The sequence below is a fragment of the Phocoena phocoena genome, chromosome 5 (genome assembly GCF_963924675.1).
Source record: "Phocoena phocoena chromosome 5, mPhoPho1.1, whole genome shotgun sequence".
NCBI classification, from domain to species: Eukaryota; Metazoa; Chordata; class Mammalia; order Artiodactyla; family Phocoenidae; genus Phocoena; species Phocoena phocoena.
Window position 1 is genome coordinate 116,156,206 of NC_089223.1, and position 25,967 is coordinate 116,182,172.

The following is a 25,967-nucleotide window of genomic DNA, read 5'->3' on the forward strand; positions in this document are numbered from 1 at the left end:
GACTAATGCTTTGTCAGTTTTGTTTATCTTCTCAAAGAACCAGCTTTTAGGTTTATTGGTCTTTGCTATTGTTTCCTTCATTTCTTTTTCATATATTTCTGATCTGATCTTTATGATTTCTTTCCTTCTTCTAACTTTGGGGTTATTTTGTTCTTATTTTTCTAATTTCTTTAAGTATAAGGTTAGGATGTTTATTTGAGATGTTTCTTGTTTCTTGAGGTAGGATTGTATTGGTATAAATTTCTCTCTTAGAACTGCTTTTGCTGCATCCCGTAGGTTTTGGGTCATCATGTTTTCATTGTAATTTTTTCTAGTTATTTTGTGATTTCCTCTTTGATTTCTTCAGTGATCTCTTGGTTATTAATTAGTGTATTGTTTTGCCTCCATGTATCTGTATTTTTTACAGATTTTTTTCCTGTAATTGATATCTGGTCTCATAGCATTGTGGTAGGAAAAGATACTTAATATGATTTCAATTTTCTTAAATTTACCAGGGCTTGATTTGTGACCCAGGATATGATCTATCCTAGAGAATGTTCCATGAGCACTTGAGAAGAAAATGTATTCTGTTGTTTTGGGATGGAATGTCCTATAAATATCAATTAAGTCCATCTTGCTTAATGCATCATTTAAAGCTTGTGTTTCCTTATTTATTTTCATTTTGGATTACCTGTTCATTGGTGAATGTGGGGTGTTAGAGTCCCCTACTATCATCGTATTCCTGTCGATTTCTCCTCTTATGGCTGTTAGCATTTGCCTTATGTATTAAGATGCTCCTATGTTGGGTGCATAAATATTACAACTGTTATATTTTCTTCTTGGATTGATCCCTTGATCATTAGGCAGTGTCCTTCCTTATCTCTTGTAACATTCTTTATTTTAAAGTGTACTTTATCTGATATGAGTATGGCTACTCCAGCTTTCTTTTGATTTCCATTTGCATGGAGTATCTTTTTCCACAACCTCACTTTCAGTCTGTATGTGTCCCTAGGTCTGAAGTGGGTTTCTTATAGACAGCAGATATATGGGTCCTGTTTGGTATCCATTCAGCCAGTCTATGTCTTTTGGTTAGAGATTTTAATCAATTTACATTTTAGGTAATTATCGATATGTATGTTCCTATTACCATTTTCTTAATTGTTTTGGGTTTGTTATTGTAGGTCATTTCCTTCTCTTGTGCTTCCTGCCTAGAGAAGTTTAGCATTTGTTGTAAAGCTGGTTTGGTGGTGCTGAATTCTCTTAGATTTTGCTTGTCTGTAAAGGTTTCAATTTCTCTGTCGAATCTGAATGAGTTCCTTGCTGGGTAGATTAATCTTAGTTGTAGGCTTTTCCCTTTCATCACTTTAAATATGTCTTGCCACTCCCTTCTGGCTTGCAGAATTTCTGCTGAAAGACCAGCTGTTAACCTTATGGGGATTCCCTTGTATGTTATTTGTTGGTTTTCCCTTGCTGCTTTTAATATTTTTTCTTTGTATTTAATTTTTGATTGTTTGATTAATATGTGTCTTGGCATGTTTCTCCTTGGATTTATTCTGTGTGGGACTCTCTGTGCTTCCTGGAGTTGATCAACTATTTCCTTTCCCATATTAGGGAAGTTTTCAACTGTAATCTGTTCAAATATTTTCTCTGACCTCTCTTCTTTGTTCGCCCAGCTCCTGGGGTTCAGCTTTGGATTTGGTCCGCCTCTGCCTGTAGGTCGCCTGAGGGTGTCTGTTCTTCGCTCAGACAGGATGGGGTTAAAGTAACAGCTCATTAGGTGGCTCTGGCTCAGTCAGGCTGGAAGGAGGAAGGGGTATGGAATGTGGGGCGAGTCTGTGGTGGCAGAGGCCAACATGATGTTGCACCAGCCTGAGCCACACCATGTGTTCTCCCAGGGCAGTTGTACCTGGATCTCAGGACTCTGGCAGTGGCAGGCTACACAGGCTCCCAGGAGGAGAGGTGTGGATAGTGACCTGTGCTTGCACACAGGCTTCTTGGTGGCTGCAGTAGCAGCCTTAGCATTTCATGCTCCTCCTCTGTGGGGTCCGCGCTGATAGCCACGGCTTGAGCTCCTTTAGGCGGTGCTCTGAATCCCCTCTCCTTGTGCATTTGTTGTGATGCTGGTTTGGTGGTGCTGAATTAGCTTTTGCTTGTCTGTAAAGGTGTACCCCGAAACAATGGTCTCTTGCCTTTTAGGCAGGTCCAGACATTTTCCTGGACTCCTTCCCAGCTAGCTGTGGTGCACTAGCCTCCTTCAGGCTGTGTTCACACAGCCAACCCCAGTCCTCTACCTGGAACCCAACCTCCAAAGCCGGCGCCTCACTTCCCAGCCCCCACCCGCCCAGGTGCGTGAGCAGACAAGCCTCTTGGGCTGGTGAGAGCTGGTCGGCACCAATCCTCTGTGCGGGAATCTCTCCACTTTGCCCTCAGCACCCCTGTTGCTGCACTCTCCTCCATGGCTCTGAAGCTTCCCTCCCGCCACCCTTGTCTCCGCCAGTGAAGGGGCTTCCTATTGTGTGGAAACTTTTCCTCCTTCATAGCTCCCTCCCAGTGGTGCAGGTCGCATCCTTATTCTTTTGTCTCTGTTTTTTCTTTTGCCCTACTCACGTACATGGGGAGTTTCTTGCCTTTTGGGAAGTCTGAGATCTTCTGCCAGTGTTCAGTATGTGTCCTGTAGGAGTTGTTCTACAAGTAGATGTATTTCTCATGTATTTGTAGGGAGGAAGGCAATCTCCACATCTCACTCCTCTGCCATCTTGAAGGTCTCCCCATTTCTTATCTTTTTGATAGTAGCAAATCTGCAAGGTGTGAGATGATATCTCACTGAGGTTTTTTGTTTGTTTGTTTTGTGGTATGCGGGCCTCTCACTGTCATGGCCTCTCCCATTGTGGAGCACAGGCTCCGGATGTGCAGGCTCAGCGGCCATGGCTCACGGGCCCAGCCGTTCCGCGGCACGTGGGATCCTCCCAGACTGGGGCACGAACCCGCGTCCCCTGCATCGGCAGGCAGACTCACAACAACTGCGCCACCAGGGAAGCCCATCACTGAGGTTTTGATTTGCATTTCCCTGATGATTAGTGATGTTGAACATCTTTTCACGTGCCTGTTGGCCATCTGGATGTCTTTTTTGGAAAAAAGTCTATTCAGAGCCTCTGTCCATTTTTAAATTGGATTGTTTGTGTGTTTTTTAATAAATTCATTTTTTTATTTTTTAAATTTTTGTCTGTGTTGTTGCTGTGCATGAGCTTTCCCTAGTTTAGGTTAGCAGGGGTTGCCCTTCATTGCAGTGCACAAGCTTCTCATTATGATGGCTTCTCTTGTTGCTGAGCATGGACTCTAGGTGCCTGGACTTCAGTAGTTGTAGCTTGAGGGCTCTAGAGTGCAGGTTCAGTAGTTGTGATGCATGGGTTTAATTAATCCACAGCATGTGCGATCTTCCCGGACCAGGGCTCAAACCCATATCTCCTGCATTGGAAGGCGGATTCTTAACCACTGCACCACCAGGGAAGTCCCTGTCATTTTTCTTATGTTGAGTTGTATGAGCTCTTTATATATTTTGGATATTAACCTTTTATTGCATGTATTTTCTCCCATGCAGTAAGTGGCTTTTTGTTCTATTAATGGTTTGCTTTGCTGCTGTGTAAAAGTTTTTTATTTTGATGTAGTCCCCTTTTTTAATTTTTGCTTTTGCTTTTCTTGCCTGAGAAAACAGATCCAAAAATATATTGCTAAGACCAATGTCAAAGAGCTTACTGCTTAAGTTTTCTTCTGGACATTTTATGGTTTCAGGTCTTACGTTTAAATCTTAATCCATTTGAGTTTATCTTTATATATGGTGTTAAAAAAAGGCCTAATTTCATTCTTTTCAATGTAGTTCTCCAGTTTTCCCCAAACCATCTGTTGAAGAAACTCTTTTCCCCATTGTAGACTCTTGTCCCCTATGTTGCAGTTTAATTGGCCATATCCATGGATTTATTTCTGAACTCTCTCTTCTGTTCCATTGATCTTTGTGTCTGTTTTTGTGTCAGTACCATACAGTCTTGATTAGTATTGCTTTGTAGTATAGTTTGAAATCAGGAAGCATGGTATTTCTAGCTTTGTTCTTCTTTCTCAAGACTACTTTTGCTGTTTGTGTTCTTTCTTAGTTCTATACAAATTTAGAATTATTTGTTCTAGTTCTGCAAAAAATACCATAGATATTCTCATAGGGATTGCATTGAATCTGTAGATTGACTTGAGTAGTATGGATATTTTAAAAATATTAATTCCTCAAATTCATGAGCATGTTACCTTTCCATTTATTTATGTTGAGTTTACATCCTAGCATCAGTGTCTTACAGTTTTCAGAGTATAGATCTTTCACATCCCTGGTCAAATTTATTACTAGGCATTCTATTCTTTTTGAAGCAATTGTAAATGGAATTGTTTTATTAATTTCTCTTTATGATAGATTATTATTAGTGTATAGAAATGCAACAGATTTCTGTTTATTAATTTTGATATCTGTGACTTTACACAATTCATTTATTCTTTTTTTTTTAATTTTATTATATATATTGTTTTATGCAGCAGGTTCTTATTAGTCATCAATTTTATACACATCAGTGTATACATGTCGATCCCAGTCGCCCAGTTCATCACAACACCATGCCCATCCCCTGCGGCTTTCCCCCCTTGGTGTCCATGCATTTGTTCTCTATATCTGTGTCTCAGCTTCTGACCTGCAAACCAGTTCATGTGTACCATTTTTCAAGGTTCCACATACATGCGTTAATATATTGGTTTTTTTCTTACTGACTTACTTCACTCTGTATGACAGTCTCTAGGTCAATGCACGTCTCAACCAATGACACAATTTCATTCTTTTTTATGGCTGAGTAGTATTCAATTGTATATATGTACCACATCTTCTTTATCCATTCGTCTGTCAATGGGCATTTAGGTTGCTTCCATGACCTGGCTATTGTAAATAGTGCTGCAATGAACATTAGGGTGCATGTGTCTTTTTGAATTATGTTTTTCTCTGGATATATGCCCAGTAGTGGGATTGCTGGGTCATATGGTAATTCTATTTTTAGTTTTTTAAGGAACCTGCATACTGTTCTCCATAGTGGCTGTATCAATTTACATTCCCACCAACAGTGCAAAAGGGTTCCCTTTTCTCCACACCCTCTCCAGCATTTGTTGTTTGTAGATTTTCTGATGATGTCCATTCTAACTGGTGTGAGGTGATACCTCATTGTAGTTTTGATTTGCATTTCTCTAGTAATTAGTGATGTTGAGCAGCTTTTCATGTGCTTCTTGGCCATCTGTATGACTTCTTTGGAGTAGTGTCTATTTAAGTCTTCTGCCTATTTTCGGATTGGGTTGTTTGTTTCTTTAATATTGAGCTGCATGAGTTGTTTATATATTTTGGAGATTAATCCTTTGTCCATTGATCTGTTTGCAAATATTCTCTCCCATTCTGAGGGCTGTCTTTTCATCTTGTTTATGGCCTCCTTTGCTCTGCAAAAGCTTTTAAGTTTCATTAGGTCCCATTTGTTTATTTTTCTTTTTATTTCCATTTCTCTAGGAGGTGAGTCAGAAAGGACCTTACTTTGATTTATGTCATAGACTGTTCTGCCTATGTTTTCCTCTAAAGTTTTATAGTGTCTGATCTTACATTTAGGTCTTGAATCCATTTTTGAGTATATTTTTGTGTATGGTTTTAGGGAGTGTGCTAATTTCATTATTTTGCATGTAGCTGTCCAGTTTTCCCAGCACCACTTATTGAAGAGACGGTCTTTTCTCCACTGTATATCCTCGCCTCCTTTGTCATAGATCAGTTGACCATAGGTGTGTGGGTTTATCTCTGGGCTTTCTATCTTGTTCCATTAATCTATGTTTCTGTTTTTGTGCCATACCATATTGTCATGATTACTGTAGTTTGAAATATAGTCTGAAGTCAGGGAGTCTGATTCCTCCAGCTCCGTTTTTTTCCCTCAAGACTGCTTTGTCTATTCGGGGTCCTTTGTGTCTCCATACAAATTTTAAGATTTCTTTTTCTAGCTCCATAAAAAATGCCATTGGTAATTTGATAGGGATTGAATTGAATCTGTAGATTGCTTAGGGTAGTTTAGTCATTTTCACAATATTGATTTTTCTGATCCAAAAACATGGTATATCTCTCCCTCTGTTGGTATCATCTTTAATTTCTTTCATCAGTGTCTTATAGTTTTCTGCATACAGGTCTTTTGTCTCCCTAGGTGGGTTTATTCCTACCCATTTTTGTTGCAATGGTAAATGGGAGTGTTTCTTTAATTTCTCTTTCAGATTTTTCATCATTAGTTTGTAGGAATGCAAGAGATTTCTGTGCATTAATTTTGTATGCTGCAATTTACCAAATTCATTGATTAGCTCTAGTAGTTTTCTGGTAGCATCTTTAGGATTCTCTGTCATAATAACATGTCATCTGCAAACAGTGACAGTTTTACTTCTTCTTTTCCAATTTAGATTCCTTTTATTTCTTTTTCTTCTCTGATTGCCGTGGCTAGGACTTCCAAAACTATGTTAAATAATAGTGGTGAGAGTGGACATCCTTGTCTTGTTCCTGATCTTAGAGGAAATGCTTTCAGTTTTTCACCATTGAGAATGATGTTTGCTGTGGGATTTTTGTAAATGGCCTTTATTATGTTGAGGTAGGTTCCCTCTATGCCCACACTCTGGACAGTTATAATCATAAATGGGTGTTGAATTTTGTCAAACTTTTCTGCATCTATTGAGAGGTTCATATGGTTTTGATTCTTCAATTTGTTAATATGGTGTATCACATTGTTTGATTTGCGTATATTGAAGAATCCTTGCATCTCTTAGATAAATCCCACTTGATCATGGTGTATGATCCTTTTAATGTGTTGTTGGATTCTGTTTGCTAGTATTTTGTGGAGGATTTTTGCATCTATATTCATCAGTGATATTGGTCTTTAATTTTCTTTTTTTGTAGTATCTTTGTCTGGTTTTGGTATCAGGGTGATGGTGGCCTCATAGAATGAGTTTGGGAGTGTTCCTTCCTCTGCAGTTTTTTGGAAGAGGTTGAGAAAATGGGTGTTAACTCCTCTAAATGTTTCATAGAATTCACCTGTGAAGCCATCTGGTCCTGGACTTTTGTTTGTTGGAAGATTTTTAATCACAGTTTCAATTTCATTACTTGTGATTGGTCTGTTCATATTTTCTATTTCTTCCTGCTTCCGTCTTGGAAGGTTATACCTTTCTAAGGATTTGTCCATTTCTTCCAGGTTGTCCATTTTATTGGCATAGAGTTACTTGTATTGGTCTCTTAGAATGCTTTGTATTTCTGCAGTGTCTGTTGTAACTTCTCCTTTTTCATTTCTAATTTTATTGATTTGAGTCCTCTCCCTCTTTTTCTTGATGAGTGTGGCTAATGGTTTATCAATATTGTTTATCTTCTCAGAGAACCAGCTTTTAGTTTTATTGATCTTTGCTATTGGTTTCTTTGTTTCTATTTCATTTATTTCTGCTTTGATCTTGACGATTTCTTTCCTTCTGCTAACTTTGGGTTTTATTTCTTCTTCTTTCTCTAGTTCCTTTAAATATAAGGTTAGATTGTTTACTTGAGATATTTCTTCTTTATTGAGGCAGGCTTGTATAGTTATAAACTTAGAACTACTTTTGCTGCATCCCGTAGGTTTTCGATTGTCGTGTTTTCATTGTCATTTGTGTCTAGGTATTTTTTGAATTCCTCTTTGATTTCTTCAGTGATTTCTTGGTTATTTAGTAACGTATTGTTTAGCCTCCATGTGTTTGTGTTTTTTACGTTTTTTCCCCTGTAATTCATTTCTAATCTCATAGTGTTTTGGTCAGAAAAGATGCTTGATATGATTCCAATTTTCTTAAATTTACTGGGGCTTGATTTGTGACCCAAGATGTGATCTATTCTGGAGAATGTTCCAAGTGCACTTGAGAAGAACGTTTAATCTGCTGTTTTTGGATGTAATGTCCTATAAATATCAATTAAATCTATCTGGTCTTTTGTGTCATTTAAAGCTTCTTTTTCCTTATTTATTTTCATTTTGGATGATCTGTCCATTGGTGTAAGTGAGGTGTTAAAGTCCCCCACTATTTTTGTGTTACTGTCGATTTCCTCTTTTATTGCTGTTAGCAGTTGCTTTATGTATTGAGGTGCTCCTATGTTGGGTGCATATATATTGATAATTGTTATATCTTCCTCTTGGATTGATCCTTTGATCATTAGGCAGTGTCCTTCCTTATCTCTTGTAACATCCTTTATTTTAAAGTCTATTTTATCTGATATGAGTGTTGCTACTCCAGCTTTCTTTTGATTTCCATTTGCATGGAATATCTTTTTCCATCCCCTCACTTTCAGTCTGTATGTGTCCCTAGGTCTGAAGTGGGTCTCTTGTAGACAGCATATATATGGGTGTTGTTTTTGTATCCATTCAGCAAGCCTGTGTCTTTTGGTTGGAGCTTTTAATCCATTCACGTTTAAGGTAATTATCAATATGTATGTACCTATGACCATTTTCTTAATTGTTTTGTGTTTGTTTTTGTAGGTCTCTTTCTTCTCTTGTGTTTCCCACTTAGGGAAGTTCCTTTAGCATTTGTTGTAGAGCTGGTTTGATGGTGCTGAATTCTCCTAGCTTTTGCTTGTCTGTAAAGCTTTTGATTTCTCCATTGAATCTGAATGAGATCCTTGCTGGGTAGAGTAATCTTGGTTGTAAGTTCTTCCCTTTCATCACTTTAAGTATATCATGCCACTCGCTTCTGGCTTGTAGAGTTTCTGCTGAGAAATCAGCTGTTAACCTTATGGATGTTCCCTTGTATGTTATTTGTCATATTTAGCTTCGTGCTTTCAGTAATTTTTCTTTGTCTTTAATTTTTGCCAATTTGATTACTATGTGTCTCGGTGTGTTTCTCCTTGGGTTTATCCTGCATGTGACTCCCTGCGCTTCCTGGACTTGGGTGGCTATTTCCTTTCCCATGTTAGGGAAGTTTTTGACTATGATCTCTTCAAATATTTTCTTGGATCCTTTCTCTCTCTCTTCTCCTTCTGGGACCCCTATAATGTGAACGTTGTTGCATTTAATGTTGTCCCAGAGGTCTCTTAGGCTGTGTTCATTTCTTTTCATTCTTTTTTCTTTATTCTGTTCTGCAGCATTGAATTCCACCATTCTGTCTTCCAGGACACTTATCTGTTCTTCTGCCTCAGTTATTCTGCTATTGATTCCTTCTAGTGTAGTTTTCATTTCAGTTATTGTCTTGTTCATCTGTTTGTTAGTTCTTTAATTTTTCTAGGTCTTTATTAAACATTTCTTTCAACTTCTCAGTCTTGGCCTCCATTCTTTTTCTGAGATCCTGGATCATCTTCACTATCATTATTCTGAATTCCTTTTCTGGAAGATTGCCTATCTCCACTTCATTTAGTTGTTTCTCTGGGGTTTTATCTTGTTCCTTCATCTGGTACATAGCCCTCTGCCTTTTCATCTTGTCTATCTTTCTGTGAATGTGGTTTTTGTTCCGCAGGCTGCAGGATTGTAGTTCTTCTTGCTTCTGCTGTCTGCCCTCTGGTGGATGAGCCTATCTAAGAGGCTTGTGTAAGTTCCTGATGCGAGGGACTGGTGGTGGGTAGAGCTGACTGTTGCTCTGGTGGGCCGAGTTCAGTAAAACTTTAATCCGCTTCACTGTTGATGGGTGGAGCTGGGTTCCCTCCCGGTTGTTTTTTTGGCCTGAAGCAACCCAACACTGTAGCCTACCTGGGCTCTTTGGTGGGGTTAATGACAGACTCTGGGAGGGCTCACGCCAAGCAGTACTTCCCAAAACTTCTGCTGCCAGTGTCCTTGTCCCCGCCGTGAGCCACAGCCACCCCCCGCCTCTGCAGGAGACCCTCCAATACTAGCAGGTTGGTCTGGTTCAGTCTCCCGTGGTCACTGCTCCTTCCCCTGGGTCCCGATGCATACACTACTTTGTGTGTGCCCTCCAAGAGTGGAGTCTCTCTTTCCCCCAGTCTTGTCAAAATCCTGCAGTCAAATCCCATTAAGCTTCAAAGTCTGATTCTCTGGAATTCCTCCTCTCCTTGCCGGACCCCCAGGTTGGGAAGCCTGTTGTGGGGCTCAGAACCTTCAGTCCAGTGGGTGGACTTCTGTGGTATAAGTGTTCTCCAGTCTGTGAGTCACCCACCCAGCAGTTATGGGATTTGATTTTACTGTGATTGCACCCCTCCTACCGTCTCATTGTGGCTTCTCCTTTGTCTTTGGATGTGGGGTATCTTTTTTGGTGAGTTTCCGTGTCTTCCTGTCAATGATTGTCCAGCGCCTAGTTGTGATTCTGGAGTTCTCACAAGAGGGAGTGAAAGCACGTCCTTCTACTCCGCCATCTTGGTCCTACCCTAGTTTCTTCAGAGTTCATGTATTCTAAGAATTTTTTTGTGGAGTCTTTAGGATATATATATATATATATATATATATATATATATATATATATATTCATGTTATCTGCAAATAGTGACAGGTTTAATTCTTCTCTCCCAAAATGAATGCCTTTTATATCTTTTTGTTGTCTGATTCCTGTGGCTAGGATTTCCAACACCGTGTTCGATAAAAGTAGCAAGAGTGGGCATTCTTCTCTAGTTCCTAGTCTTAGAGGAAAAGTATTCAGGTTTTCATCATTGAATATATTTTTAGTTCTGGGTTTGTCATATATAGCCCTTATCATGTTAAGATACATTCACTCTATATCTACTATGTTGAGAGCTTTTATCATGAATGGATGTGAAATTTTGTCAAATGCTCTTTGTGCATCTATGACACAGATCATATGGTTTTTATCCTTTGTTTTGTTAATATAGTGTATCACATTGAATGATTTATGGATATTGAACCATCTTTGCATTTCTTGAATAAACGCCACTTGATTGTGGCATATTATCGTTTTAATGTACTGTTGAATTCAGTTTGCTAATATTTTGTTGAGGAATTGTGGATCTTTGTTCATTAAGTATATTGGCCTGTAATTTTTTCTTTATTTGGAGTCTTTTTGTCTGGTTTCGGTATCAGGGCAATGCTGGCTTCATAGAATGAGTCTGGGAGCATTCTTCTCTCTTCAGTTTTTTGGAATATTTTGAGAAGGATTAACTCTTCTTTAAATGTTTGCTAGAATTCACCTGTAAATCTTTCTGGTTCTGGACTTTAATTTGTTTTGAGTTATTTTGATTACTGATCCAATTTAATTACTAGTAATTGGTCTCTTCAGATTTTCTGTTTCTTCTAAGATTGTATGTTTTGGGGATTTGTCCATTTCTCCTATGTTGCCCAATTTATTTGGTATATAATTGTTATAGTAGTCTCCTATGATTATTTCTGTGGTATCAGTTGTAACTTCTTTCATTTATGATTTTGAGCCCTCTTTTTTTTTCTTGATGAGTCTGTCTTTAGGTCTATTAATTTTGTATGTGCTTTCAAAGAACCGACTCTTAGTTTCATTGATCTTTCTATTGTTTTTTTCAGTCTCTATTTTATTTATTTACAGACTGACATTTATTATTTCTCTACTAGTATTAAGTTTGGGCTTTGTTTTTTCTTCTTTTTCTAGTTCCTTTAGGTATGAAGTTAGATTGTTTGAGGTTTTTCTTATTTCTTGAGATAAACTTGTATTACTGTGCACTTCCTTCTTATAACTGCTTTTGCTGCATCCCATAGATTTTGGAAAGTTTTCTTTCCACTTTAATTTGTCTCAAGGTATTTTTTGGTATCATATTTGATTTCTTCATTGTCCCATTGGTTGTTTAGTAGCATGTTCCTTAGTCTCCACAGGCTTGTGGGGTTTTTCCCAGGTTTGTTCTTGTAACTGATTTCTAGCTCCATACTGTTTTGGTCAGAAAAAAGTGTTTGATATGATTTCAGCATTTTAAAATTTATTGAGACTTGTTTTGTGGATTAACCTATGATCTCCTGGAGAGTGTTTCATGTGCATTTGAAAAGAAATTGTATTCTGCAGGCTTTGGATGGAATGTTTTATATATATTTATTGTTTATCTGGTCCAATGTGTCATTTAAGGCCAATGTTTCCTCATTAAATTTCTGTCTGAATGTAAGTGGGTTATTAAGATCCCTTACTATTATTTTATTATTGTCAATTTCCCCTTTATATCTGTGGATATTTGCTTTATTATTTATAAATACATAATTTATATATATATATAAAATATTAGGTTCATAAATATTTATGAATGTCATATCCCCTTCTTGTATTGACTTCATCATGTAATATCTTCTCTTTTAGAACAGTATTTGTTTTAAAGTCTTATTTAGTCTGATATAAGTATAGCTACTCTAACTTTCTTTTCATTTCCTCTTGTATAGTATATCTTGTTCCATATCTTCACTTTCTGTCTGTGTCTGTCCTTTCTTCTGAAATGTGTCTCTTTTAGGCAGTGTATAAATGGGACTTGGTTTTGTTTGTTTCAATTCATTCATCTATCCTATGTCTTTTTATTGGTACATTTAGTCTACTTACATTTAAAATGCTTATTGATAGGTATATACTTATTTTATTGACAGTTTTCTGCTCATGTTTATAGTCCTTCTCTGTTTCTTTCTTCTCCTAGTTTCTTCCCTTATGGTTTCATGATTTTCTTTAGTGTTACATTTGGGTTCTTTTCACTTTATTTTTGTTTATCTGTTGTAGGTTTTTGTTTTTCATGATTTTCATATATATATTTTTTATTTTAAGCTAATAGTTGCTTAGGTTTGAATGCATTCTAGAAACACTATATTTTTTTATTCTCCCCCCAGGTTTTATGCTTCTGATGTCATATTTTACATCTTTTTTATTTTGTGTATCTCTTAACTAATTGTAATTATAATTGATTTTACTACGTTTGTCTTTTAACCTTCATAGTAGCTTTTAAAGTGGCTGATCCACTGCTTTTACTGTATATTTGCCTTTACTTGTGATATTTTCCTTTCATGTATTTTCTTATTTCTAGTAATGACCCTCTTTATGTTTAAAAAAGACCCTTAAACATTTCTTGTAAGGCTGGTTTAGTGGTGATGAACTCCTTTAGTTTTTACTTGTCTGGGAAACTATCTCTCCTTTGATTTTGAGTAATAACTTTGCTGGGTAGAGTGTTCTTGTTTGTAAGGTTTTTTTTTTTTTTCCTTTCAGCACTTTAAATATATATTAAGCCACTCTCTTATGTCCTGCAAAATTTCTGCTGAAAAATCAGCTAATAGCTTCATGGGATTTTCCTCGTATGTGACTAGTTGTTTTTCTGTTGCTGCCTTTAAAATTCTCTAATTTTTTGTCATTTTAATTATGATATGTCTCAGTGTGGATCTCTTTGGGTTTATCCTGTTTGCAAATTCATGCTTCCTGGACCTGGATATTTGTTTCCCCAGGTTAGGAGAGTTTTTAGCCATTATTTCTTCAGACATTTTCTGCTGCTTTCTCTCTTTCTTCTCATTCTGATCCCCATCATGTGACTGTTAGTAGAGTTGGTGCTGTCCCAGACATCCCTTAAACTATCCTTATTTTTTAAAATTCTTTTTTCTTTTTGCTGCTCTGATTGGGTGATTTTCACTATTTTATCTCCATATTGCTGTTCTATTTTTCTGTATCATTTAGCCTGCTGCTGATTCCTTCTAGTATACTTTTCATTTCTTTTATCATATTATTCAGCTCTTATTGGTTCTTTTTTATATTTTCTAACTCTTTGTTGGAGTCCTCACTATGTTCCTCAATTCTTCTCCCAAATTTGGTGAACATCTTTATGACTATCATTCTGAACTCTTTATATTACGAATTATCTTTTTCATTAAGGATTATTTTTTCCTATGGTTATATTTTGTTCTTTACTTTGGAATATATTCTCCTATATATTTATTTTGTTTGACTTTCTGTCTTTGTTTCTATGAATTAGGTGAAATTGCTACCTCTTCTGGTCTTGAAGACATGGGCTCGTATAGGAGCATCCCTTGTGTAAACTCCCTATTCTGGGCCGCCTTGACAGAATGGCTGGAGGTGGAGTGGGCAGGGACTGGGGGATCCTGGGGTATGCCACACAGAGATGCCTGACATGAAAGCTATGGCTAGAGCAAGCATGGGCTTGGGGGGGGGTGGTTTCCTGTGGCATGCTGTGTTGGAGAATACAACTGTGTTGCTGTGTCCTCCATGGAAGGATAGCTGGAGTTCAAGTGGGTGTAGGCCATGGGGTCTCAGGCCATGCTGCATGGAGGTCACTTTGGCGGGATGGCTGGAGCTGAAGTGGGTATGTGCTGGGGTGTCCCAGGTGCCTTGTCCCTTTGATTAGATCTTTTAGGAATGTTATTACCTTCTCATCATTAGTAAAAGCTTAAGTTATTCTTAATTTTTAAATAAGAATGTTTAAATCATTCACACTTCAATGTGAACAAAGGACATTATGTGAGGTTGTAATATTACCAGGAAAATCTGCCTAATATTTAGGCAGGTTATTTACTTTGATAGATTTAATTAGATCCAGGGGTTGGTCCTCAGCTTTGCACAATTTGGGAATATACCAGACTTTTAAAAATTGAGACATATTTTCAAATGTAAATTTTATTTACAGTGAAAAATATCATATCTTCTATGCAGGTATGTAGACATCAGCATGACCAGCACTTACATTCCCTATAGGTAGAACACTAAAGTGTTTAGATTAAAGTCAGAAAAAAGCTAGGAGGCATAGAATGCCAGTGTAGGGAATTAGATACTAAATATTTGTTCAATGAATGAGTCTATAGGCAAATATATGAACATGGGAGAAAAAAAGACTTATGACGATCTCTATTTTATGAAGGTAAATTAAGAAAACTTTTTATTTTAAAAAGAACTCTTCAGAACTCACCAAGTACAAAGTTCTTGAGTCTAAATCTCAGTTAATAGCTAAATTTAATGAGCTAAATTAATTGAGCTCCTTCTATGTGCAAGGAGATATGCTATTATTTTATGCAGATTATTTTAATTCCCACAGAAATTATCAGAAGTAATTTCATTAGTTCTATTTTTACTGATGAGGAAACTGAAGCTTAGAGATACTAACATGCAGGAGGTGACATAGTTACTAAAAGGATACTTAAGACCGTCTATCTCTGGAGACAGAAATCACTTCTTCCCCATGTATTTAGATTAAAATTTATAAATAATTAAAATACTAATCTCCAATTTCAGATCATTTAATAAATGATAAATCTAACTTGATGAACATATTAATCACTAGGCTCAAAGTTTGACATATAAATGCTACTATTTACTGTCTGGATAGAATAAGCCTGGGGTACATTCCGGTCATACTAAATTGATTTTTCATTAGATCAAAATAGGAACAGTATAAAAGTTCAGGCAAATTCCATAAGTTAGCCATCATTTACACATATATCATAATTATAAATATTCTTAAATTATTTCCCATGCTACAGGAAATAGTAAAAATATGTATTTTACATGCAGAATGCAAATTCATACAATTCACCCATTATTCACATATTAGTGGTTGAAAGTCAATATATTTATAATTTTAGGGGAACACATGAATGACCCCATAGTCAAAAAGGTGAAGAAGAACTGCATTCAGAGCCATATTATAATGCACAGTTCAGCTAACTTGTGTGTTGCAAAATAATACAAACATTTTAGATCAGATCTGGGTAAACCTTCCACTTTTGTTTCTGTCATTCTATTGACAAGAAAGACTTGTCGTTTTTGTCTAAAAAAAAGTAAAAGTGCTTTCAAATGAAAGCTTTTGTGACAAAGTGGACTGTTACCATGTCTTCTGAGTCTTGCAGTTTGACCATTAATCATATAAATATAGAACAATAATATTGAAGATACATGTTTCTAGCAGTAACAAAAGCTAGCTTGTCACAAATGTCAGTTATATATTCAGCAAAAAAAATACGATGGTTTCACAGCATTATTTTGGCTAGGGAAGGACACTTATACTGTTCACTAGAAAATCCACTTTTAGATCATTTCTGTTGCAAGATCTGGCACTTTATCTTGCAGTGTTACACCCCTCACTACCATGCCTCTGTGGAAGGGCCCGTAGATACTGGCCAAAAGTCTTCTAGCAAGCTGTATCTCGCCCATCTGTCATTCTTCCTAGTGTTCCTTTTTTGTACCTACAAAATACAAAAATATTCTTAATTAAGGCAAAATAAACAAGGAATCTTCAAATGGATTCATAAATGTATGCATGTTTTAGAATACTTTAAATACTGTATCTGAAAAAAAATAGACACAAGCCTTAAAACATAATAGAGTTCCACAAAGATTTGCATTTTTTGTCCTGTTTTTTTTTCTGATTAGTGCAGCATTTGTCAAGTAATTTATTTTACTAGCTCAAAGAAACTAGTACATTTATATTGAAAAAACAAAGGTTTTGCTAAGAGTTTATTAATCTAACTGGTTTTATTATACTTCCTTTATTCTATTAGATTCTGGGCTACAGAGACTTTGGATAAATATCCAGGTAAGGGCAGTGCCTCTCAGTGTCTTTCTGCCCTCCTTCTTTCCATTTTCTTCATCTAGAGATTTTAAATAGAAATTTTCTAGAGTTTGGCTAAATTATTTATTAATGTGCTCTGTCCGCATATTATCAGAAGACAGTATCTGAGATGACATCCACCCATGTATCTTTTCCATATTCCTTAGAATTATTGTCTACATTAAAAAAAAAGAACTATTTCATTGTAGCTTGAATTACTACCTTGATACATGTGTTCTCTTACAGAAGCCACTAAAGCTTTAACATTATGGATAATAAACAATTATAATTTTTCTTATATTAATGTAGACAATAAATAGGTCAATGTCATATATGAGAAACATCTAACTCTTGAAACACTTTTTTCTTATTGCTCCTTATTTTTATATTCTTTACCCTGGTTCCCTCAGGAAAAATTGCTAAATCAAGGCCCTTTCTTGACTCTTTCTCCCTTGATTATTACTTATTTGTTCAAGAATAATATCTCTACAATCCCACTGTATATTTTCCTTCAAAGAAAGAAGCTTTGCTTATGAGAAAAACACAAGGAACAGTTAGAAGTGTGTGCTATGAAGTAAGAGTCGGTATGAAGAGTCAGATGTACTAGAACATATCTTATATAGTATTGATAAATCTTGGTATCTCTTCAAAAAAATTAAAGTCATAAATGAGTACTACTTTCTACTCTCTCCCATCTAGATCCCTTTATAAGGAAATTTCTCTATTGCAAAATGAATGTGATTATTTTTTAAAAATTTTTTTGAAAGTTCTGAAATATTTCTCCCCAAATTTCTTTATTAAAGTTAATTGGATTTCAAAACAAATATTTTGACCATTATTTTAAGAGCAATTTAAAATATTATAACACTTTTACTCAAGCATTTAATAACTAAATTACATATTTATTTTCAATTATATTCAAAAATTATGAGACAAATAAACATAATACAGTTAACCTAAATTTATTTACCATTGCTTTTTAATATGACTTTCTACTTTTTTAAGCTGTAAAATATTACTTTAATTTCTCTTTTTATATAACTGTCAGGATAATGTACATGCTCTTGCTCTCTCAGAAGAAAAAATATTATTTTTCAATTTGCTCAAGCTCCTACATCTAAGCTTGCACCAGAAATTAAAAAAAAAAAAAATTTAAGGATAAATTTATTTAGATGAAAGCTGGTTTTCCTAAATGGTTTCTCCACTGAGATGAAATGGAATTAAACAATTAAATAAAGTCACATAAATTCCACCGGTTGTTTTCTGAAACAAAATCTTCAAATATTCCAACAAGGCGTTCAAAGTTGGCAGTTTATGCATTACATACATTCTAACTGTTTAATGAAAGTGCAGGGTGAGGATAGTACAAACAGATCCATATAGAGGGTTATTTTTGTTTCTTCTTTACCTGAGTAAAAAGCAAAATAATTTGGATATAAAAATGAATCCATGTTTTTAATCATTTTTCTCTAATCTATGAACTCATTCCAGGACATGTACACAAGGGATAGGAGCCTTGATGCTCTTCTTAGCATACTGCCTCCCACTCTATTTAGTCAGTTTTTTCTTTTATTTATTTCTGTTCTTTAATATTTCTTTCCTTTTATCTGCTCTGTTTAGATATTTCTCTTCATTTTCTAACTTATCAATGTGTATCTTTTATTACTGATGGTAAAATTTTACTTCTTAATATCGCACATAGCACTGCTTTAGGTGTTTACTGCAAACATTGTTTTATTGAATTCACATATCTCTTTCAAAAATTGCTAATTATGATTTTTATCATAACCACCCATTTTTACAGTGTTTTTTTAACTTATTTTTTTTGTTTTATAGATTAATTTTATTTATTTTGACTGCATTGGGTCTTCGTTGTGCATGGGCTTTCTCTAGTTGCATAGAGTGGGGGCTACTCTTCGTTGTGGTGTGTGGGCTTCTCGCTGCAGTGGCTTCTCTTGTTGTGGAGCACAGGCTCTAGGTGCACGGGCTTCAGTAGTTGTGGATGCAGGCTCAGTAGTTGTGGCTCGTGGGCTCTAGAGCACAGGCTCAGCAGTTGTGGCACACGGGCTTAGTTGCTCTGCGGCATGTGGGATCTTCCTGGTCCAGGTCTCGAACTCATGTCCCCTGCATTGGCAGGCGGATTATTAAACACTGAGCCACCAGGGAAGTCCTACAGTGTGTTCTTAAATTTCTTAATATTTGGAATGATTTATGTTTTTGTTAATTTCCGATTGATTTTAATCTTGCCCAGGAATACCATGTGTATGTTTTTCCTTCTTTTAATTTCATTGAGGCTTGTCTTATGATCAGTAATATGTTCTATGTGTACTTTAAACCAATGTACATTCTGAAGTTCTTTATGGAGTGTTTTATATATGTAATTTAGATCAAGTTGATTATTAGTGTGGTTCCAGTCTTTCATATCATATATTGAGTCAGGAGTGCTGAAATCACTAACAGTAATTGTACTTTTTCTTCCTGTTTCTCCTTCTGTTTATGATAGTTTTGCTTTCACAGAATTTTAAGTTCTTGTCAGGTACACACATATTTAGGATTAATAAGATTTCTTGTTATATCATATGAAATATCTGTCATTCTCTCTGGTCATGCTCTTTTCCCTGAACTCTTTTACTGTTTATTTGCTCTTGCTTTAATCTAATATAAAATTTCCTACTAATATGCCTAGGTATTTATGTGGTGTTAAGCACATCTGCTTGTTTTTCACTATGTCTATCTTAAGTTATTTTTTTCAAAAAATTTATCCATATCATCTAAGATGTTAAAGATTTTCTTCTTATTATTCTCTTAATGTCCTTTTAATGTCTATAAAATCTATGGTGATAACCTGTCTCATATTTCAGTCCTGATGTTGTCAATTTGTGTAATCTCTTTTTTTATAACCAGACTAGTTAGGAGTTTACAATTATGTCTATCTTTTCAAAGAATCAAACATTATATTTGCATTTTTTTGCATAACATTTTTCTATAAAATTCTATATTTTTATAAATATCTAATTTTATATTATTATTTTAGATACTATCAATCTATATTAGATATTGGCATATTAAATAGAAATTATGATGTTTTAAAATGATCAAATATTAAATTTCAAACATAAGTACAAAAATTTATTTTAATATTTTTAAATTGAAAATATATATGGGCATGGGTGAATCATTTGTTTTCAGAGACATTTGACTTTGAACCTGAACTCTTACATTTATTGTCAGTTAAATTCCTATTTTGTGTAAATATTTTGTCATAAACACTAAAGATAATGCTTTTAGAGTGCTAGAAAACTACTTGACACATAAAGCTTTTAATAAATCTCACATTTATCTTACCTTTCTCTTTATCTTCTTTTTCCTCTTTTAATTGTTCAATGTTTACAGACATGTAAGCTTAGGTTTCAGTAAACATTTGTTGATTAATTAATAATAGTTATTTTCAATTTACTACTTTAGTAGCTTTTCTGAGTTATAATTGATACATAATAATGCTGCACATATTTAAAATGTACAGTTTGATACATACCCATGAAACCGTCACCAAAATCAAAATAGTGAACTTATTTAGCACCCTAGCAGTGCCCTTTTGCCCCTTTTTCTCTCCCTTTCCAGAACTCCCCTCTACAAGCAAACACTGATGTGATTTCATCCAGTATAGATTAGTTCACATTTTCTACAGTTATATACAAATGAATCCATGCAGTATATTACTCTTTATTGCCTGGCTTCTTTCACTCAGTATAATTATTTTGATAATAATCCAAGTTGTAATATGAAACAATAGTTTGTTGCTTTTTATTGTTGAATAGTAGTTTTGGTTTCTCCTTTCCAAAGCAATTGTATAAGTTTCTCAGATTATATCTATATGTTATCATATCTATAACACCTTACTTAGATAATGTTCTAAGAAAATGTGTTTTCTTCAATGTGATATATTTTGTTAAAAGACACTCTTATAATTTAGCCAAATTAATGTACCCTTTGAATTAAGGTAATCTTAGATTCCGTTTGATAGCATAATTGGAATATTTGTTCTTTGCTCATGTATGGCAAACACTGTGTATTTAAATAAATGCACAATAAAAATGAATATGTTTTGAGAACATGGTTCTATGCAGATTTCAAATAACAATGAATTATTAAAAATAGCTGTTATAAATGAAGTAAAATAATAAATGACCAAAGTAAAATAAGAAAGATTAAGTTTTGAGGAACATATCTAGGAATTTCTACTTTTTAAGCAATTTGATTGAGATATCTTTTAATTTCCCATTTAAACATTAAAGTTTTTTTTTTTTTTTTTTTTTTTTTGTGATACGCGGGCCTCTCACTGTTGTGGCCTCTCCTGTTGCAGAGCACGGGCTCCGGACGCACAGGCTCAGTGGCCATGGCTTATGGGCCCAGCTGCTCCGCGGCATGTGGGATCTTCCCGGACGAGGGCATGAACCCGCGTCCCCTGCATCAGCAGGTGGACTCTCAACCACTGCACCACCGTGGAAGCCCTAAAGATATTTTTGATAAATGAATTTGCTGCCAAAACGATCAATGTTATTTCAAAGTTTTCAAATAGAATTTCAGTGAGCAATATATTTGTCAGTTATAAAGTCAAAAATAACGAGATTATTGGAATTGATCATTATTGAGGGGAAACGAAACCATTTTAAAAATGTTCCACTAGGACACGATTTTGTTCCTGCTAGGCTTGTAAACTGTGCTGCCATCTGGCTTTTAATAATATTCCTCTCCAATGACTCCATGAACAAACCATACTTCAAACCACTCAAATTAATTATAAAACCCAAATAGTCACAAAAAAAGCTTCTGCTCTTCCATATCATTGGCACAACCTAGAACCACTTAAATATGGCAGTGCCAATTTGAAGGTACATAATAGTTAATGTAAAAGATTTTATAAGGAAATGAAGAGCAGCTTGCAAATGGAGTATTCAGATTTTGAGAGATTCATATATTTATCAAAGTTAAATTGAGCTATATGAGATAAATGTAGTGATAAATTTGTTCATATCTGTCACACATGCTTAATATCCTTGGAAATAAGACACTCAAGTATCAGAACAGGTGTATGATGCATAAATTACTTAGTAGGTCATGAAGTTTGTATTTTACTGGTTTGCCCACCAGTATTCATTCATTCACTCAAAAATAAATTCCCATTGCAAATAGCAAGTTAGGTATTGATTTTTATATTTGTAAATAAAACAGATATAATCTCTGCTTCATGAGTTTACAATCTAGTGGTGATTTAGGAAATAACCATATCAGAAGACATGTAATCATAAAAAGTGACAACCATGATGAAGTAAGGAAATAAAAGGAGATTATACTGGGCTGTTGAGAACATGGCTGAGGAGTTTAATTTTAGCTGAGCGTTGAAAGAAAGAGTGAAGAGTGAGAAGAGTGGGAGGAAGATATTTCTAGGAGAGAGAATAGCTTACGTGAATAAAATGTATATATAAAAAAATAAATAAAGTATAGGAAGTGCTGCTTTTTTTTAAGACCAGATTTTCAAAGACAATTTTCTTGTTTAGTTCACACAATCTTTTTCCAATAATGCACTACATCTGTATAAATTTACTAAATATTAAATATGTAATTATAGAAACTTCATTAGAATTAAAGTTAATAGAACATTTAAACATGCAATTAAAATGGTTCATTTTAAAGTTTAAAATATCAAACACCACATTTTACACTGAGTCACTTAATTTGAAAAAAAGGAGTCTAGACTCTAGAGAGAGTCAATCTGTGAAATAAAGGTGAGTAAATAAAATTATAGAAAGAATATGCAATAATGTTCAATTCTATGTGTCTGAATTATCACTTGACATTTTCAGTAAAAGTCTGTTTGAAATCCAAGGTGTGTAAAATATCCTAGAGTCAAATTAATGCCCCAGTACTTCAAACTCAACATAACCAGAATTAAATCCAACAACCACTACCAAAATAGATTTTCCCTTTTCTTCTAGCTAGTTCTCTTAAATGACACCTTCCATAAAGTTTCAAAACCTCAAGGTTTGCGATAGCTTCTCCTCCTTTATCAATTGTTTACAAAGTTTTGGTGATTTAATTTCTGTACTGCTGCAAATCATCAATTAGTTTTCACTAACAAGGTCACTAATGCAGTTTAAAACTTCTCTATCTTGCCTCATTGCCTCGAGGAAGTATTTGCTTGCTCACTAGTTTGCCACCACTGACTTCGGTCCCTTCACATAAACCACTCATACTACCCCAAAATAAGGTTGCTAAATTATAGTCACTCTCAAGTTATAAAACCAGATTAATTAAATACTATTCCCTGAATACACCCTATACTTTTTTGTTGTCTTGTCCGGTATTACTTTCTGTATTCCTGACTCATCTATCAGACGCCAACATTATACATACTTAATTCTTCCTCATCTTGAAGTTTATATTATTTTTCTTAAGAGAATAATTTCTATTATTCTAAATTTTAAGTTTTTAAATACCAGATGTTTTTACACTTAAAGAATTTATGGCTTTTCATGTAAATTATACGTAGTAGCATGCATGGTATTTCCTCCTAATAAGTTGCAAGTTTTTTGAGAAAATGAACTGGAATATTGTATCTTGCATGCAGTACAAATCAGTGATTTTTTGCAGAGTTTCATTTCAGGAATTAAATATCCAAAGAATTTTGTTTAACATAAACCATTTAATATAATATCAACTTGAAGTAGTATATATTTTGGTGAACAGAGAATTGCTTAAGTGACCTTTAAACAAGAATAGGCTTGTTAATTGATTCTTCTTTAATTTATTCCACATTTATTTATAGGTAGCGCAGTATGTGTATGGTACTATTTAGATATTGATGATCCTGGATCCTGTAATGAGCAGGAAATCAAAGCTATAACATTATGGGATATTATGAAATTGCAACAGAATATCTTTCAAGGGATAAGTTTTGCACAGTGTCTTCTAGTGCTCTCCCCATCAACCCAAGTTGAGCAATATGTAAAGGACTTCATTTATCACAATATTATAATCCTTCAAATATAAATATTTTTTAAATGTTGACTCAAAATTTTAATAGAATTTAAGAAACATGGATGTCTCATGCTCTGTATTTTATTACATTCAGTCTTTTATTACTTTAAAAATCTATACCTTTGTATGCATATGTACATTTATTCAGTAAAGTTAGGATATTCTGTAACAATTTATTAAATATTGTATTTTCATTTTCACTCTAATATCCATTGTATGTACTTATTAATATATGTTCTTTAATTATCAATATCTTACATTCACAAGTGAGAAATTAGTATCAGTTCTCTAAACCAATTCTAATTAAATCACCTATTTTATAATTTATATCAAAATTTCTAGTAAAATGATTAGAAAATCTTAGGAATCTAATGTTAGTGATTTTAGTTAATTAAATGTTCACTATTAAAGAAATTGAAGAATTTAATAACCTTATGCTATGAATAAATTATTTTTTATCTCATTAATGACCCCTTATAAAATATATAGAAAGATTTTCATTATTCTATTTAAAATAACAAAATAAATAACAACATGGTGACAAGGGAAGGTTATGACTTAGACCTATAAAGGACAGCTCAAAAACAAAAACAAAAATATCTGGAATTCTTTTGAATGATATAGTTTGTAATCATTTAAATTTGGAATCCTTGGGTGTCAAAAGATTACTGTAAATATAGTTTAATTTTTTAATTGAAGTTGATCTACAATGTTGAGTGAATTTCTGCTGTACAGCAAAGTGATTCAATTATACATATACATGTATATTTTGTATATTCTTTTCCATTATGGTTTATCATAGGATATTGAATATAGTTCCTGTGCTATAGAGTAGGACCTGTTATTTATCCATTGTATATATAATAACTTCTATCTGCTAACCCCAAATTCCCAATCCATCCCTCCCTCAACCCCCTCCTACTTGGAAACCACAAGTCTGTTCTCTATATCCATGAGTCTGTTTCTGTTTTGTAGATAGGTTCATTTGTGTCATATTTTAGATTCCAAATATAAGTGATATCATTTGGTATTTGCCTTTCTCTTTCTGACTTACTTCACTGAGTATAATAATCTTTAGTTGAACCATGTTGCTGCAAATGGCATTATTTTGTGTGTTTTGTGACTGAGTAGTATTCCATTGTATATATGTGCCACATCTTTATCCACTCATCTGTCAATGGACATTTAAGTTACTTCCATGTCTTGGCTATTGTGAATAGTGCTGCTGTGAACATAGGGGTATATGTATCTTTTTGAATTATAGTTTTGTCTGGATATATGCCCAGGAGTGGGATTGCTAGATCATGTGGTAGCTCTATTTTTAGTTTTCATATTGTCTGCATCAACTGACATTCCCACTAACAGTGCAAGGGGGTTCCCTTTTCTCCACACCCTCTCCAGCCTTTGTTATTTGTAGACATTTTAATGATGGCCATTCTGACCTGAGTGAGGTGGTACCTCATTATAGTTTTGAGTTGCAATTGTAAATGTAGTTTAAAACTCAATTTTTTTTCTTTTATTCTTTACAAATAATTAAATCGTAAGATAATCCAGTAACAGATGCATTGTTTTTCAGTGACACAATTTCAATGTCAGCTTTATTACATTTACCAATTTTAAAATATGCATTAACGGAGCTATTCAATAAATCTGGTGCTAGCCTGCATTAGCCTTACTTGTAAAAGAAACATTTTAGGCACCACTTATTTAGCCATACACATTGTAAAGCAGAAATAAAGCTGTTGTTAAAAATGATAGACCTAAGCCTTAAAGTAGTTTTCCCTTCTCAGATAAGTATTTTTTTTCAAAACCAAGTAAATGATGACATTTATTCCCTGACATCTCAGAGAGTCCTTGATTTTGTCATTTCTCCTTTTTGAACAGACACGTCACCAATGAATACATATCAATAGCCATTGATCACATGAAAATATCCCCCAGTTTAATAGTGATCAAGGAAATGTAAATTAATACTATATTGGATGCCCTTTCAAAAATACACTAAAATCCCTAGAATAACAAAATTATGAGAACACCAAAGATTGGCAATGATGGAAAACAAGTGAAACGCTCATATTTCTGATGGGAGTTTTAAAAATTAATGCTACTTTGGAAAACTGATACAGCAATTTCATTCCAGATAAATAATTTCATTTGCAGGATAAATAAAAACATACCCACAAAAAGCAACTTTGTGTATAATAACCTAAAAATAGAAATCAGTCTAATGTTCAACAACTAATGGATCACTAAACAACTTGCTTTATATCCGTAAAATGGAATAATAGTAACAAAATGGAAAAAATCACTGATACTGGCAACAACATGAATAAATCTCAAAAGTATTAAGGAAAAAAAAAGTGAGGCAACAAATTTCTGCCATAATTTACATGAATTCTTATTCAGTGACATGTTACTTTGATAACCCCAC